Below are 16,125 nucleotides of genomic sequence, written 5' to 3'. Positions count from 1 at the left end.
AGTTTCGAAAGGCACGAAAATTAGACTGTTTGGCCCTAGATTTGGACCTGTCCTGAGGAAGGGCACAACCTTTTCCTCCCGTGATATCAGCAATAATCTCCTTCAAACCAGGCCCGAATAGGGTCTGCCCCTTGAAGGGAATGTTAAGTATGTTAGATTTTAAAGTCACGTCAGCTGAGCATGATTTAAGCCATAGCGCTCTGCGCGCCTGTATAGCAAAACCAGAATTCTTAGCCGTTAGTTTATACAAATGAACAATGGCATCAGAAATAAAATAATTGGCTAGCTTAAGTGCTCTAAGTTTGCCAAGTATGTCATCCAATGGAGTCTCTACCTGTAAAACCTCTTCCAGAGACTCAAACCAGTACGCCGCAGTGACAGGGGCAATGCATGCAATGGGCTGTAGGATAAAACCTTGTTGAATAAATATTTTCTTAAGGTAACCTAATTTTTTATCCATTGGCTCTAAAAAAGCACAACTGTCCTCGACAGAGATAGTAGTATGCTTTGCTAGAGTAGAAACTGCTCCCTCCACCTTAGGGACTGTCTGCCATAAGTCCCGTGTGGTGGCGTCTATTGGAAAACATTTTTCTAAAAATAAGAGGGGAAGAGAACGGCACACCTGGTCTATCCCATTCCTTATTAATAATTTCTGTAAACCTTTTAGGTATTGGAAAAACATCAGTACACACCGGCACTGCAAAGCATTTATCCAGTCTACAAAATTTATCTGGCACTGCAATGGTATCACAGTCATTCAGAGCAGCTAAAACCTCCCTAAGTAACACGCGGAGGTGTTCAAGCTTAAATTTAAATGTAGAAATATTAGAATCAGGTATCTTTCCTGAGTCATTAACATCACCCACTGACTGAAGCTCTCCTTCCTCAGCTTCTGCATATTGTGAGGCAGTATCAGACATGGTTCTTAAAGCGTCAGTATGCTCTGCATTTTGTCTCACCCCAGAGCTATCTCGCTAACCTCTAAATTCAGGTAGTCTGGCTAATACCGCTGAAAGTGTATTATCCATGACTGCCGCCATGTCTTGTAAAGTAAACGCTATGGGCGCCCTAGATGTACTTGGCGCCATTTGAGCGTGAGTCCCTTGGGCGGGAGTCAAAGGGTCTGACACGTGGGGAGAGTTAGTCGGCATAACTTTCCCCTCGTCAGATTCCTCTGGTGATAATTTTTTTAAAAAACAGAATTTATGTTTACCTGATAAATTTCTTTCTCCAACGGTGTGTCCGGTCCACGGCGTCATCCTTACTTGTGGGATATTCTCCTCCCCAACAGGAAATGGCAAAGAGCCCAGCAAAGCTGGTCACATGATCCCTCCTAGGCTCCGCCTACCCCAGTCATTCGACCGACGTTAAGGAGGAATATTTGCATAGGAGAAACCATATGGTACCGTGGTGACTGTAGTTAAAGAAAATAAAATATCAGACCTGATTAAAAAAAAAAACCAGGGCGGGCCGTGGACCGGACACACCGTTGGAGAAAGAAATTTATCAGGTAAACATAAATTCTGTTTTCTCCAACATAGGTGTGTCCGGTCCACGGCGTCATCCTTACTTGTGGGAACCAATACCAAAGCTTTAGGACACGGATGAAGGGAGGGAGCAAATCAGGTCACCTAAATGGAAGGCACCACGGCTTGCAAAACCTTTCTCCCAAAAATAGCCTCAGAAGAAGCAAAAGTATCAAACTTGTAAAATTTGGTAAAAGTGTGCAGTGAAGACCAAGTCGCTGCCCTACATATCTGATCAACAGAAGCCTCGTTCTTGAAGGCCCATGTGGAAGCCACAGCCCTAGTGGAATGAGCTGTGATTCTTTCGGGAGGCTGCCGTCCGGCAGTCTCGTAAGCCAATCTGATGATGCTTTTAATCCAAAAAGAGAGAGAGGTAGAAGTTGCTTTTTGACCTCTCCTTTTACCTGAATAAACAACAAACAAGGAAGATGTTTGTCTAAAATCCTTTGTAGCATCTAAATAGAATTTTAGAGCGCGAACAACATCCAAATTGTGCAACAAACGTTCCTTCTTTGAAACTGGTTTTGGACACAGAGAAGGTACGATAATCTCCTGGTTAATGTTTTTGTTAGAAACAACTTTTGGAAGAAAACCAGGTTTAGTACGTAAAACCACCTTATCTGCATGGAACACCAGATAAGGAGGAGAACACTGCAGAGCAGATAATTCTGAGACTCTTCTAGCAGAAGAAATCGCAACTAAAAACAAAACTTTCCAAGATAATAACTTAATATCAACGGAATGTAAGGGTTCAAATGGAACCCCCTTGAACATCTGGCACAGCTGCCAGCTTTTTGTGAAGTAATACCGACAAGGCAGAAATCTGTCCCTTCAGGGAACTTGCAGATAATCCTTTTTCCAATCCTTCTTGAAGGAAGGATAGAATCCTAGGAATCTTAACCTTGTCCCAAGGGAATCCTTTAGATTCACACCAACAGATATATTTTTTCCAAATTTTGTGGTAAATCTTTCTAGTCACAGGCTTTCTGGCCTGAACAAGAGTATCGATAACAGAATCTGAGAATCCTCGCTTCGATAAAATCAAGCGTTCAATCTCCAAGCAGTCAGCTGGAGTGAAACCAGATTCGGATGTTCGAACGGACCCTGAACAAGAAGGTCTCGTCTCAAAGGTAGCTTCCAAGGTGGAGCCGATGACATATTCACCAGATCTGCATACCAAGTCCTGCGTGGCCACGCAGGAGCTATCAAGATCACCGACGCCCTCTCCTGCTTGATCCTGGCTATCAGCCTGGGGATGAGAGGAAATGGCGGGAACACATAAGCTAGTTTGAAGGTCCAAGGTGCTACTAGTGCATCCACTAGAGCCGCCTTGGGATCCCTGGATCTGGCCCCGTAGCAAGGAACTTTGAAGTTCTGACGAGAGGCCATCAGATCCATGTCTGGAATGCCCCACAGGTGAGTGACTTGGGCAAAGATTTCCGGATGGAGTTCCCACTCCCCCGGATGCAATGTCTGCCGACTCAGAAAATCCGCTTCCCAATTTTCCACTCCTGGGATGTGGATAGCAGACAGGTGGCAGGAGTGAGACTCCGCCCAAAGAATAATTTTGGTTACTTCTTCCATCGCTAGGGAACTCCTTGTTCCCCCCTGATGGTTGATGTACGCAACAGTCGTCATGTTGTCTGATTGAAACCGTATGAACCTGGTCCTCGCAAGCTGGGGCCAGGCCTGGAGAGCATTGAATATCGCTCTCAGTTCCAGAATATTTATCGGTAGAAGAGATTCTTCCCGAGACCAAAGACCCTGAGCTTTCAGGGATCCCCAGACCGCGCCCCAGCCTATCAGACTGGCGTCGGTCGTGACAATGACCCACTCTGGTCTGTGGAACATCATCCCTTGAGACAGATTGTCCAGGGACAGCCACCAACGGAGTGAGTCTCTGGTCCTCTGATTTACTTGTATCTTCGGAGACAAGTCTGTATAGTCCCCATTCCACTGACTGAGCATGCACAGTTGTAATGGTCTTAGATGAATGCGCGCAAAAGGAACTATGTCCATCGCCGCCACCATCAACCCGATCACTTCCATGCACTGAGCTATGGAAGGAAGAGGAACGGAATGAAGTATCCGACAAGAGTCCAGAAGCTTTGTTTTTCTGGCCTCTGTTAGAAAGATCCTCATTTCTAAGGAGTCTATAATTGTTCCCAAGAAGGGAACCCTTGTTGACGGGGATAGAGAACTCTTTTCCACGTTCACTTTCCAGCCGTGAGATCTGAGAAAGGCCAGGACAATGTCCGTGTGAGCCTTTGCTTGAGGAAGGGACGACGCTTGAATCAGAATGTCGTCCAGGTAAGGTACTACTGCAATGCCCCTTGGTCTTAGCACCGCTAGAAGGGACCCTAGTACCTTTGTGAAAATCCTTGGAGCAGTGGCTAATCCGAAAGGAAGCGCCACGAACTGGTAATGTTTGTCCAGGAATGCAAACCTTAGGAACCGATGATGTTCCTTGTGGATAGGAATATGTAGATACGCATCCTTTAAATCCACCGTGGTCATGAATTGACCTTCCTGGATGGAAGGAAGGATAGTTCGAATGGTTTCCATCTTGAACGATGGGACCTTGAGAAATTTGTTTAAGATCTTGAGATCTAGGATTGGTCTGAACGTTCCCTCTTTTTTGGGAACTATGAACAGATTGGAGTAGAACCCCATCCCCTGTTCTCTTAATGGAACAGGATGAATCACTCCCATTTTTAACAGGTCTTCTACACAATGTAAGAACGCCTGTCTTTTTATGTGGTCTGAAGACAACTGCGACCTGTGGAACCTCCCCCTTGGGGGAAGTCCCTTGAATTCCAGAAGATAACCCTGGGAGACTATTTCTAGCGCCCAAGGATCCAGAACATCTCTTGCCCAAGCCTGAGCGAAGAGAGAGAGTCTGCCCCCCACCAGATCCGGTCCCGGATCGGGGGCCAATATTTCATGCTGTCTTGGTAGCAGTGGCAGGTTTCTTGGCCTGCTTTCCCTTGTTCCAGCCTTGCATTGGTCTCCCAGCTGGCTTGGCCTGAGAAGTATTACCCTCTTGCTTAGAGGACGTAGCACCTTGGGCTGGTCCGTTTTTACGAAAGGGACGAAAATTAGGTCTATTTTTTGCCTTGAAAGGCCGATCCTGAGGAAGGGCGTGGCCCTTACCCCCAGTGATATCAGAGATAATCTCTTTCAAGTCAGGACCAAACAACGTTTTCCCCTTGAAAGGAATGTTTAGTAGCTTGTTCTTGGAAGACGCATCAGCCGACCAAGATTTCAACCAAAGCGCTCTGCGCGCCACAATAGCAAACCCAGAGTTCTTAGCCGCTAACTTAGCCAATTGCAAAGAGGCGTCTAGAGTGAAAGAATTAGCCAATTTGAGAGCATTGATTCTGTCCATAATCTCCTCATAAGGAGGAGAGTCACTATCGAGCACCTTAAGCAGTTCATCAAACCAGAAATATGCGGCAGTAGTGACAGGGACAATGCATGAAATGGGTTGTAGAAGGTAACCCTGCTGAACAAACATCTTTTTAAGCAAACCTTCTAATTTTTTATCCATAGGATCTTTGAAAGCACAACTATCCTCTATGGGAATAGTGGTGCGTTTGTTTAAAGTAGAAACCGCTCCCTCGACCTTGGGGACTGACTGCCATAAGTCCTTTCTGGGGTCGACCATAGGAAACAATTTTTTAAATATGGGGGGAGGGACGAAAGGAATACCGGGCCTTTCCCATTCTTTATTAACAATGTCCGCCACCCGCTTGGGTATAGGAAAAGCTTCTGGGAGCCCCGGCACCTCTAGGAACTTGTCCATTTTACATAGTTTCTCTGGGATGACTAAATTTTCACAATCATCCAGAGTGGATAATACCTCCTTAAGCAAAATGCGGAGATGTTCCAATTTAAATTTAAATGTAATCACATCAGATTCAGCCTGCTGAGAAATGTTCCCTAAATCAGTAATTTCTCCCTCAGACAAAACCTCCCTGGCCCCCTCAGATTGGGTTAGGGGCCCTTCAGAGATATTAATATCAGCGTCGTCATGCTCTTCAGTAACTAAAACAGAGCAGCCACGCTTACGCTGACAAGGGTTCATTTTGGCTAAAATGTTTTTGACAGAATTATCCATTACAGCCGTTAATTGTTGCATAGTAAGGAGTATTGGCGCGCTAGATGTACTAGGGGCCTCCTGAGTGGGCAAGACTCGTGTAGACGAAGGAGGGAATGATGCAGTACCATGCTTACTCCCCTCACTTGAGGAATCATCTTGGGCATCATTGTCATTATCACATAAATCACATTTATTTAAATGAATAGGAATTCTGGCTTCCCCACATTCAGAACACAGTCTATCTGGTAGTTCAGACATGTTAAACAGGCATAAACTTGATCAGAAAGTACAAAAAACGTTTTAAAATAAAACCGTTACTGTCACTTTAAATTTTAAACTGAACACACTTTATTACTGCAATTGCGAAAAAACATGAAGGAATTGTTCAAAATTCACCAAATTTTCACCACAGCGTCTTAAAGCTTTGAAAATATTGCACACCAATTTTGGAAGCTTTAACCCTTAAAATAACGGAACCGGAGCCGTTTTAAGCTTTAAACCCCTTTACAGTCCCTGGTATCTGCTTTGCTGAGACCCAACCAAACCCAAAGGGGAATACGATACCAAATGACGCCTTCAGAAGTCTTTTATAAGTATCAGAGCTCCTCTCACATGCGACTGCATGCCATGCCTCTCAAAAACAAGTGCGCAACACCGGCGCGAAAATGAGACTCTGCCTATGCTTTGGGAAAGCCCCTAAAGAATAAGGTGTCTAAAACAGTGCCTGCCGATATTATTATATCAAAATACCCAGATAAAATGATTCCTCAAGGCTAAATATGTGTTAATAATCAATCGATTTAGCCCAGAAAAAGTCTACAGTTTAAATAAGCCCTTGTGAAGCCCTTATTTACAATCGTAATAAACATGGCTTACCGGATCCCATAGGGAAAATGACAGCTTCCAGCATTACATCGTCTTGTTAGAATGTGTCATACCTCAAGCAGTAAGAGACTGCACACTGTTCCCCCAACTGAAGTTAATTGCTCTCAACAGTCCTGTGTGGAACAGCCATGGATTTTAGTTACGGTTGCTAAAATCATTTTCCTCATACAAACAGAATTCTTCATCTCTTTTCTGTTTCTGAGTAAATAGTACGTACCAGCACTATTTGAAAATAACAAACTCTTGATTGAATAATGAAAAACTACAGTTAAACACTAAAAAACTCTAAGCCATCTCCGTGGAGATGTTGCCTGTACAACGGCAAAGAGAATGACTGGGGTAGGCGGAGCCTAGGAGGGATCATGTGACCAGCTTTGCTGGGCTCTTTGCCATTTCCTGTTGGGGAGGAGAATATCCCACAAGTAAGGATGACGCCGTGGACCGGACACACCTATGTTGGAGAAACAGAATATGATCTTTATTGCATAAAATGAAATCAGTACATTTGGTACACATTCTAAGAGGGGGTTCCACCATGGCTTTTAAACATAATGAACAAGGAGTTTCTTCTATGTCAGACATGTTTATACAGACTAGCAATGAGAATATCAAGCTCGGAAAACACTTTAAATCAAGTTAACAAGCAAATATAAAAAACGGTACTGTGCCTTTAAGAGAAACAAATTTTGTCAGAATTTGAAAAACAGTGAAAAAATGCAGTAATTCAAACGAAATTTTTACAGTGTATGTAATAGGCTAGCAGAGCATTGCATCCACTTGCAAATGGATGATTAACCCCTTAGTTCAAAAAACGGATCAAAAAAACGAAATAGACTTCTTTTTTTGTTTTTTGTTTTTTAACAGTCACAACCAACTGCCACAGCAAGCTGTGGTCCTACCTTCCCCAATAAACGACTTTGGAAAGCCTTTGAGACCTTTAGAGATGTCCTATAGCATACAGGGGACTCCTGAGGGAAGCTTGATGTCACAGTTTGTAATTTTAACTGCACCAACTGTAACTTTTATACTATAACAGTGGAAAGCCTCAGTAAAACTGTTTCTAGTCAAAATTTAAGCCAGCCATGTGGAAAAAAACTAGGCCCCAATAAAGTTTTATAACCAATGCATATATAAAAACGATTAAACATGCCAGCAAACGTTTATATTGCAATATCATAAGGGTATTACCCCTGGGAGTAAGCATGATACCAGTCGTTATTAAATCACTGTATTCAGGCTTAACTTACATTAATCCGGTATCAGCAGCATTTTCTAGTGTTTTCCATCTCTAGAAAAAATTATAACTGCACATACATGATAGCAGAATAAACTGCACGCCATTCTCTCGCTGAAGTTACCTCATCTGTGTAATCCCCTCAGACATATGTGAGAATAGCAATGGATTTTAGTTACAACCTGCTAAGATCATAGAAACCTCAGGCAGATTCTTCTTCTATTTACTGCCTGAGATAAAATAGCACAACTCCGGTACTATTTAAAAATAACAAACTTTTGATTGAAGAAAATAAACTAACTATATTTAACCACTCTCTCCTACAACATCCTAGCTTGTTGAGAGTTGCAAGAGAATGACTGGCTATGACAGCTAGGGGAGGAGCTATATTACAGCTCTGCTGTGGGTGTCCTCTTGCAACTTCCTGTTGGGAATGAGAATATCCCACAAGTAATGGATGATCCGTGGACTGGATACACCTTACAAGAGAAAGAGGAGCTATCCTCTAGAGGAACAGTCTGTCTCTTAGCAAGCGTGGAGATGCAACATCCACCTTAAGGACGGTTCCCCACAGTTCAAGCTACGCTTCTGGAACGGGAAAAGCTTTTTAAAAGAAGAAGAGGGGGAAAAAGGACGAACCAAGTTTCTCCCATTTATTCTTAATAATATTAGCCATCTTGATTGGAACCGGGAAGGCCTGGGACACTACCCTGTCCTCATAAACCCTATCTAGCTTAGTGATCGAAGGTTCCTCTGGTAGTTTTGGTTCCGGAACCTCCAACGTAGCAAGCACCTCTTTTAGCAGAAAGCGCAAATGCTCCATTCTTAAATTTAAAATCTGACTCCTCCACCGACTGAGGCCTAGAAGTAGCAGATTACGACCCAGAAGCAACATCCTCCAGAAAAGTCGGAGTTGTCCTCCTCAGCGGATAATCTGAGACATCCAGCGGAGTCGAAGACCCCTGAGAGATAGCCGTGCCCTACGTTTGCACTTAGTAGGGCGAGACATCGCATTACTGGCCACAGAAACCGCCGTCTAACTGATCTGCGAAGTCTGGAGGCAAAAGGGCCCCTCCCACAGGAGTATTAGTAGTGCTGCTTGTGTAATCTGAGATGACTGCAGGCAACGCACCTCGCGGGGCGCAGAATCCTCAGTGGTGGACAGCTCAGTTGTACTAAATACTTTTTTGGAAATAGCAATATTGTCAAAGCATGTGGGCAGCGTAGGCTGTTCGACTGGAAACTCTTCACAATATACACAGTTATTGGGTTTAGATAAAGAGGGAGTATCCTGTAACATATCAGAGTCCTCTATAGCTTTTTATTACGGACTTGATCTTTTGTCTCCTCAAAACGCAGGTCGAGAAAGATTAAGCTGTAAAGGCCAAACCCGGTCACATGGAGTGTCGTGCAGGACCGCCCCTGCACTCGAGAGAACTACGCTACAAAAAAACCCCCACCTCAATCTCTCGCTAATGAACTGTGTACCACACTGACAGAGCCTCATCTCACACAAATGCAGTAGCAAACACAAACAATATTATGCATAATATCCCCCCTGTTCAACATCCCCCTTCCGAGGGTATTACCTTAGATTCTATAAAGAATAAAAGGAGCCATACTGTAACCCTTTCTTCATGTGTTATCAAATATATATATATATATATATATATGTATATATACATATACATATATATATATATATATATATATATATATATATATATATATATATATATATATGAATGAAAAAATGTTACCAGAATCAATGCCGTGGAATAGGATCTCAGCCTTTCAAGTGTGACAGGATAGTAGCATCGCTCCTGACATGGACATGAGAAGAAAAGCAAGCAGCGAAACTCGTCAACGCCGATTGCTAATGGAGCTGTTAAACTGAGTCGGGATGGTTTTGCAGAATGACTCTCCCTGCATCTCCGGACTCTAACATTCACCCATTCTCTCACTGAGAGGCTGACAGGACTACTTAAAACTTCTCTGCCAATCTCCTGTGACGAAAGGCAAAGAATGACTGGGGGATGAGGGGAGTGGGGGAGATATTTAAGCCTTTGGCTTGGGTGTCTTTGCCTCCTCCTGGTGGCCAGGTTTTTAATTCCCACAAGTAATGAATGAAGCAGTAGACTCTCCTCCCATTAAGATGGAAAAGTAATAAAAACAAAAAAAAAAGCCCTGGCACGTGATAAAAGAAAAACAGAATTTATGCTTACCTGATGAATTACTTTCTCCAACGGTGTGTGTCCGGTCCACGGCGTCATCCATAACTTGTGGGAATATTCTCTTCCCCAACAGGAAATGGCAAAGAGCACAGCAAAAGCTGTCCATATAGCCCCTCCTCAGGCTCCGCCCCCAGTCATTCGACCGACGGTTAGGAGAAAAAAAGGAGAAACTATAGGGTGCCGTGGTGACTGTAGTGTATAGAGAAAGACATTTTTCAAACCTGATTAAAAAAAAAAAAATCAGGGCGGGCCGTGGACCGGACACACTGTTGGAGAAAGTAATTTATCAGGTAAGCATAAATTCTGTTTCTTCCAACATTGGTGTGTCCGGTCCACGGCGTCATCCATAACTTGTGGGAACCAATACCAAAGCTTTAGGACACGGATGAAGGGAGGGAGCAAATCAGGTTACCTAAACAGAAGGCACCACGGCTTGCAAAACCTTTCTCCCAAAAATAGCCTCCGAAGAAGCATAAGTATCAAATTTGTAGAATTTGGCAAAAGTGTGCAGAGAAGACCAAGTCGCTGCCTTACATATCTGATCAACAGAAGCCTCGTTCTTGAAGGCCCATGTGGAAGCCACAGCCCTAGTAGAGTGAGCTGTGATTCGTTCAGGAGGCTGCCGTCCGGCAGTCTCATAAGCCAATCGGATGATGCTTTTCAGCCAGAAAGAAAGAGAGGTAGCAGTAGCTTTTTGTCCTCTCCTCTTACCAGAATAAACGACAAAGAAGAAGTTTGTCTGAAATCCTTTGTTGCTTCTAAATAGAAATTTAAAGCACGGGCTACATCTAAATTGTGTAACAAACGTTCCTTCTTTGAAACTGGATTCGGACACAAAGAAGGAACAACTATTTCCTGGTTAATATTCTTGTTGGAAACAACTTTTGGAAGAAAACCAGGCTTGGTACGCAAAACAACCTTATCTGAATGGAACACCAGATAGGGTGTGTTACGGTACCAACTGTGTACCAAGGGTTAACCCCAGATGAACAATGTCCTGCATAGACAATCAGCAATTCACAACCCAGCCAGTTTCAGGTTTAAAACAGAATGACTACTTTATTTGAAGGCAGCACACAGATTTATACACCCTGGCTTCAGGTTACAGAGGCCATGGGTTTAACAGTAAAGCAAACATATGAACAATGCATCAAACCTCTAACAATTGTCTATTCACAGGTAAAACAGATTAACATATTAAGTTAATTAACTAGGGAAGAACGTTTACTCAGACAATCTGATGTTGGGCAGTCTAGTTAACATAATCACACAAGGACACAATCAGTTTACCCAGACAGACTCCTGAGACACAATCAGATCTGAAACATACATAGAATACATCTTATTACAGAATATAGGAACAGTTCTTATTAGCTATAAAGTCTTTTATGCCCACTTGGCTTATAGAGTCACAATTGCTCCCAAAAGGTGCACTCACACCCTGTACCCATCCTGTATTTATGGATACAGGGTGACATAGACATAAGACAGAGTTATGAAAGTACATGGGGTGTCCAGCATATAAAATTCCATATTTCCATGCAGTCTCTGGGTATCCTTAAGCCCATGTACCTCCAGCCCAAAGAATGTTCTATAACAGGCCCTCCAATGTACAGTGGCGAGATTGGTTTCGTCACATCTCTCCCCTTTTCCAAACAGACTAACAGGGTATCTGACCTCCTGTCGGTCAGTGCCCTGGTTAGTCCAGCAACCCACCCATAAAACACAATTAGTAGTACAGCCCACCCACAATAAATGGTTACTACACCTGAAAACTTGTCCATGTCCAGGTGCCTCACCACAGCTGTGTGGGGGACTGGCACGCTGAATTGGTGGGTTGCGAGGTGGGCAGAGACCAGCTGTACTCTGCCCGGGTGCCAGCACTACCATGGAAGTAGCCTGGTGGGAGCCTGGTTGCTGGAGGGGGAGACCGATCATCTCCCCTTTGGCTAAACAGCCCTGTTGCTGGGGGACAGGACCAACTGTCCCTACCCCTTGTAACGCAGCCTGCCGCTGGGGAATGGAGTCTGGGCTCCCAATTCCCTGTATATTCCTCTGCTGCTGGGGGACAGGACCAACTGTCTCTGCCCCCTGTAACTCAGCCTGCCGCTGGGGAATGGAGTCTGGGCTCCCAATTCCCTGCAGGACCGGTGGAGAGACCTCGGTCCTATCTCCACCGGCCACCTGGGGTCCTTCCCAGTAAATCTCCACAATATCTTCCCAGCTGAATGGGTCTGGATCTGGGTCTTTCACCTTGCTGTCCTGCTGAGCCTTCCCAATGGAGTGGAAGAGATCTCGGTAGTCCTGCTCCAGTTCCCACTCCAGGGCTGCTAAGTGAGCCAGGTCTGGCTCTACTTCATGGGGGTCAGCCCAGTCATGCCTAGCCTCCCTCTCATAGAAAATGTCCTGAAGTCTGGTCTGCGCAGGGCTCCCAAAGTCAGGCTCTGCAAAGGACTCCCATAACAAGCCAGGACCATCAAACTCCTCTCCCTCTGGTTTGTCATGCTCAGCTGTCCAGGGTATATACTGTGCCATATACCACCAGAGCGCCTGGTAGGCATCCTCCAGCCATAGCTCCTGCCATACCCGGTGCTCTAGTGCCTTCACCCATTCCTCCAGGGGCTGCTCTCCCAGGAAGGGCATCCGCAGGGCCACTTGCTTCTGCAACCGCTGCTCTTCACTGGGGAGACTCTTACCCTGCTGGTATTGTACATTATCCAGGGCCTGGTACCAGATGCCTTTCCTTAATGCATCCCGGCCATCCAGGTCCTCCTCCTCATATAACACCGCTGGTTCCATTCTGTTGCTTTTAGGGTCGCTGTACTGGGACATGCGTTGCCCCCAACTTGTAAATCCACGGAATGGTGTCTCCTGTAGCTGTCCTTCTGGCTGTAGGATCAATCCCGTCGCTTGCCACCAATGTTACGGTACCAACTGTGTACCAAGGGTTAACCCCAGATGAACAATGTCCTGCATAGACAATCAGCAATTCACAACCCAGCCAGTTTCAGGTTTAAAACAGAATGACTACTTTATTTGAAGGCAGCACACAGATTTATACACCCTGGCTTCAGGTTACAGAGGCCATGGGTTTAACAGTAAAGCAAACATATGAACAATGCATCAAACCTCTAACAATTGTCTATTCACAGGTAAAACAGATTAACATATTAAGTTAATTAACTAGGGAAGAACGTTTACTCAGACAATCTGATGTTGGGCAGTCTAGTTAACATAATCACACAAGGACACAATCAGTTTACCCAGACAGACTCCTGAGACACAATCAGATCTGAAACATACATAGAATACATCTTATTACAGAATATAGGAACAGTTCTTATTAGCTATAAAGTCTTTTATGCCCACTTGGCTTATAGAGTCACAATTGCTCCCAAAAGGTGCACTCACACCCTGTACCCATCCTGTATTTATGGATACAGGGTGACATAGACATAAGACAGAGTTATGAAAGTACATGGGGTGTCCAGCATATAAAATTCCATATTTCCATGCAGTCTCTGGGTATCCTTAAGCCCATGTACCTCCAGCCCAAAGAATGTTCTATAACAGGCCCTCCAATGTACAGTGGCGAGATTGGTTTCGTCACAGGGTGGATCACACTGCAAAGCAGATAATTCAGAAACTCTTCTAGCAGAAGATATAGCAACCAAAAACAGAACTTACCAAGATAGTAACTTGATATCTATGGAATGTAAAGGTTCAAACGGAACCCCTTGAAGAACTGAAAGAACTAAATTTAGACTCCAGGGAGGAGTCAAGGGTCTGTAAAGCTTGTACATCTGGCACAGCTGCCAGTCGTTTGTGTAACAAGACAGATAAAGCAGAAATCTGTCCTTTTAAAGAACTCGCTGACAATCCCTTATCCAAACCACCTTGGAGAAAGGAGAGGATCTTAGGAATTTTAACCTTACTCCAGGAGAATCCCTTGGATTCACACCAACAGATATATCTTTTCCATATTTTATGGTAAATCTTTCTAGTCACAGGTTTTCTGGCTTGGACCAGAGTATCTATCACTGAATCTGAAAACCCACGTTTGGATAAAATCAAACGTTCAATTTCCAAGCAGTCAGCTGCAGAGAAACTAGATTTGGATGTTCGAATGGACCTTGTACTAGAAGATCCTGTCTCAAAGGTAGCTTCCATGGTGGAGCCGATGACATATTCACCAGGTCTGCATACCAAGTCCTGCGCGGCCACGCAGGAGCTATCAGAATCACTGAGGCCTTCTCCTGTTTGATCCTGGCTACAAGCCTGGGAAGGAGAGGGAACGGTGGAAAGACATAAGCTAGGTTGAACGACCAAGGCGCCACTAATGCATCCACTAGAGTAGCCTTGGGATCCCTGGATCTGGACCCGTAGCAAGGAACCTTGAAGTTCTGACGAGACGCCATCAGATCCATGTCTGAAATGCCCCATAATTGAGTCAACTGGGCAAAAAACTCCGGGTGGAGTTCCCACTCCCCCGGATGGAAAGTCTGACGACTCCGATAATCCGCCTCCCAGTTGTCTACTCCTGGGATGTGAATTGCAGATAGGTGGCAGGAGTGATCCTCCGCCCATTTGATGATTTTGGATAGCTCTCTCATCGCCAAGGAACTCCTTGTTCCCCCCTGATGGTTGATGTAAGCTACAGTCGTCATGTTGTCTGACTGGAATCTTATGAATCCGGCCTTCGCTAGTTGAGGCCAAGCCCGGAGAGCATTGAATATCGCTCTCAGTTCCAGGAATCCCAGACCGCGCCCCAGCCTAATAGACTGGCGTCGGTCGTGACAATGACCCGCTCTGGTCTGCAGAAACTCATTCCCTGAGACAGGTGATCCTGGGACAACCACCAACGGAGTGAGTCTCTGGTCATCTGGTCTACTTGAATCTTTGGAGACAAGTCTGTATAGTCCCCATTCCACTGCTTGAGCATGCACAGTTGTAATGGTCTTAGATGAATTCGAGCAAAAGGAACTATGTCCATTGCTGCAACCATCAACCCTACTACTTCCATGCACTGAGCTATGGAAGGCTGCAGAATAGAGAGAAGAACTTGACAAGCGTTTAGAAGCTTTGACTTTCTGACCTCTGTCAAGAAGATCTTCATTTCTAAAGAATCTATTATTGTTCCCAAAAAGGGAAACTCTTTTCTACGTTCACCTTCCACCCGTGAGATCTGAGAAAGGCTAGAACAATGTCTGTATGAGCCTTTGCTTTGGAAAGAGACGACGCTTGAATTAGAATGTCGTCCAAATAAGGTGCCACTGCAATACCCCTTGGTCTTAGAACTGCTAGAAGGGACCCGAGCACCTTTGTGAAAATTCTGGGAGCAGTGGCTAGCCCGAATGGGAGAGCCACGAACTGATAATGTTTGTCCAGAAAGGCGAACCTTAGGAACTGATGATGATCTTTGTGGATAGGAATATGTAGATACGCATCCTTTAAATCCACGGTAGTCATATATTGACCCTCCTGGATTGTAGGTAAAATTGTTCGAATGGTTTCCATTTTGAACGATGGAACTCTGAGAAATTTGTTTAGAATTTTTAAATCCAGAATTGGTCTGAAAGTTCCCTCTTTTTTGGGAACTACAAACAGATTTGAGTAAAACCCTTGACCTTGTTCCCCAGTTGGAACTGGGTGTATCACTCCCATCTTTAACAGGTCTTCTACACAATGTAAGAATGCCTGTCTCTTTATTTGGTTTGAAGATAAGTGAGACATGTGGAACCTTCCCCTTGGGGGTAGTTCCTTGAATTCTAGAAGATAACCTTGAGAGACTATTTCTAGTGCCCAGGGATCCTGAACATCTCTTGCCCAAGCAAAGAGAGAGAGAGTCTGCCCCCTACTAGATCCGGTCCCGGATCGGGGGCTACCCCTTCATGCTGTTTTGGTAGCAGCAGCAGGCTTCTTGGCCTGTTTACCCTTGTTCCAGCCTTGCATTTGTTTCCAAGCTGGTTTAGTCTGGGAAGCGTTACCCTCTTGTCTAGAGGCTGCAGAGTTGGAAGCCGGTCCGTTCCTGAAATTGCGAAAGGAACGAAAATTGGACTTATTCTTAGCCTTGAAAGGTCTATCTTGTGGGAGGGCATGGCCCTTTCCCCCAGTGATGTCTGAAATAATCTCTTTCAATTCTGG

The 16,125-nt window shown here is 44.6% G+C and overlaps 1 protein-coding gene across 1 annotated transcript in view; it reads right to left on the bottom strand.

Moving 5' to 3' along the window:
• The window catches only part of PHF20 (PHD finger protein 20), a gene marked incomplete in the record, with an annotated part of 1,076,425 nt that overhangs the window by 544,646 nt on the left and 515,654 nt on the right, over positions 1-16,125 (bottom strand).

This window comes from Bombina bombina, chromosome 1, assembly GCF_027579735.1.
Source record: "Bombina bombina isolate aBomBom1 chromosome 1, aBomBom1.pri, whole genome shotgun sequence".
Lineage (NCBI taxonomy): Eukaryota > Metazoa > Chordata > Amphibia > Anura > Bombinatoridae > Bombina > Bombina bombina.
The sequence above is the reverse complement of the archived record's forward strand: the minus strand, read 5'-3'. Positions and strand labels throughout refer to the sequence as shown.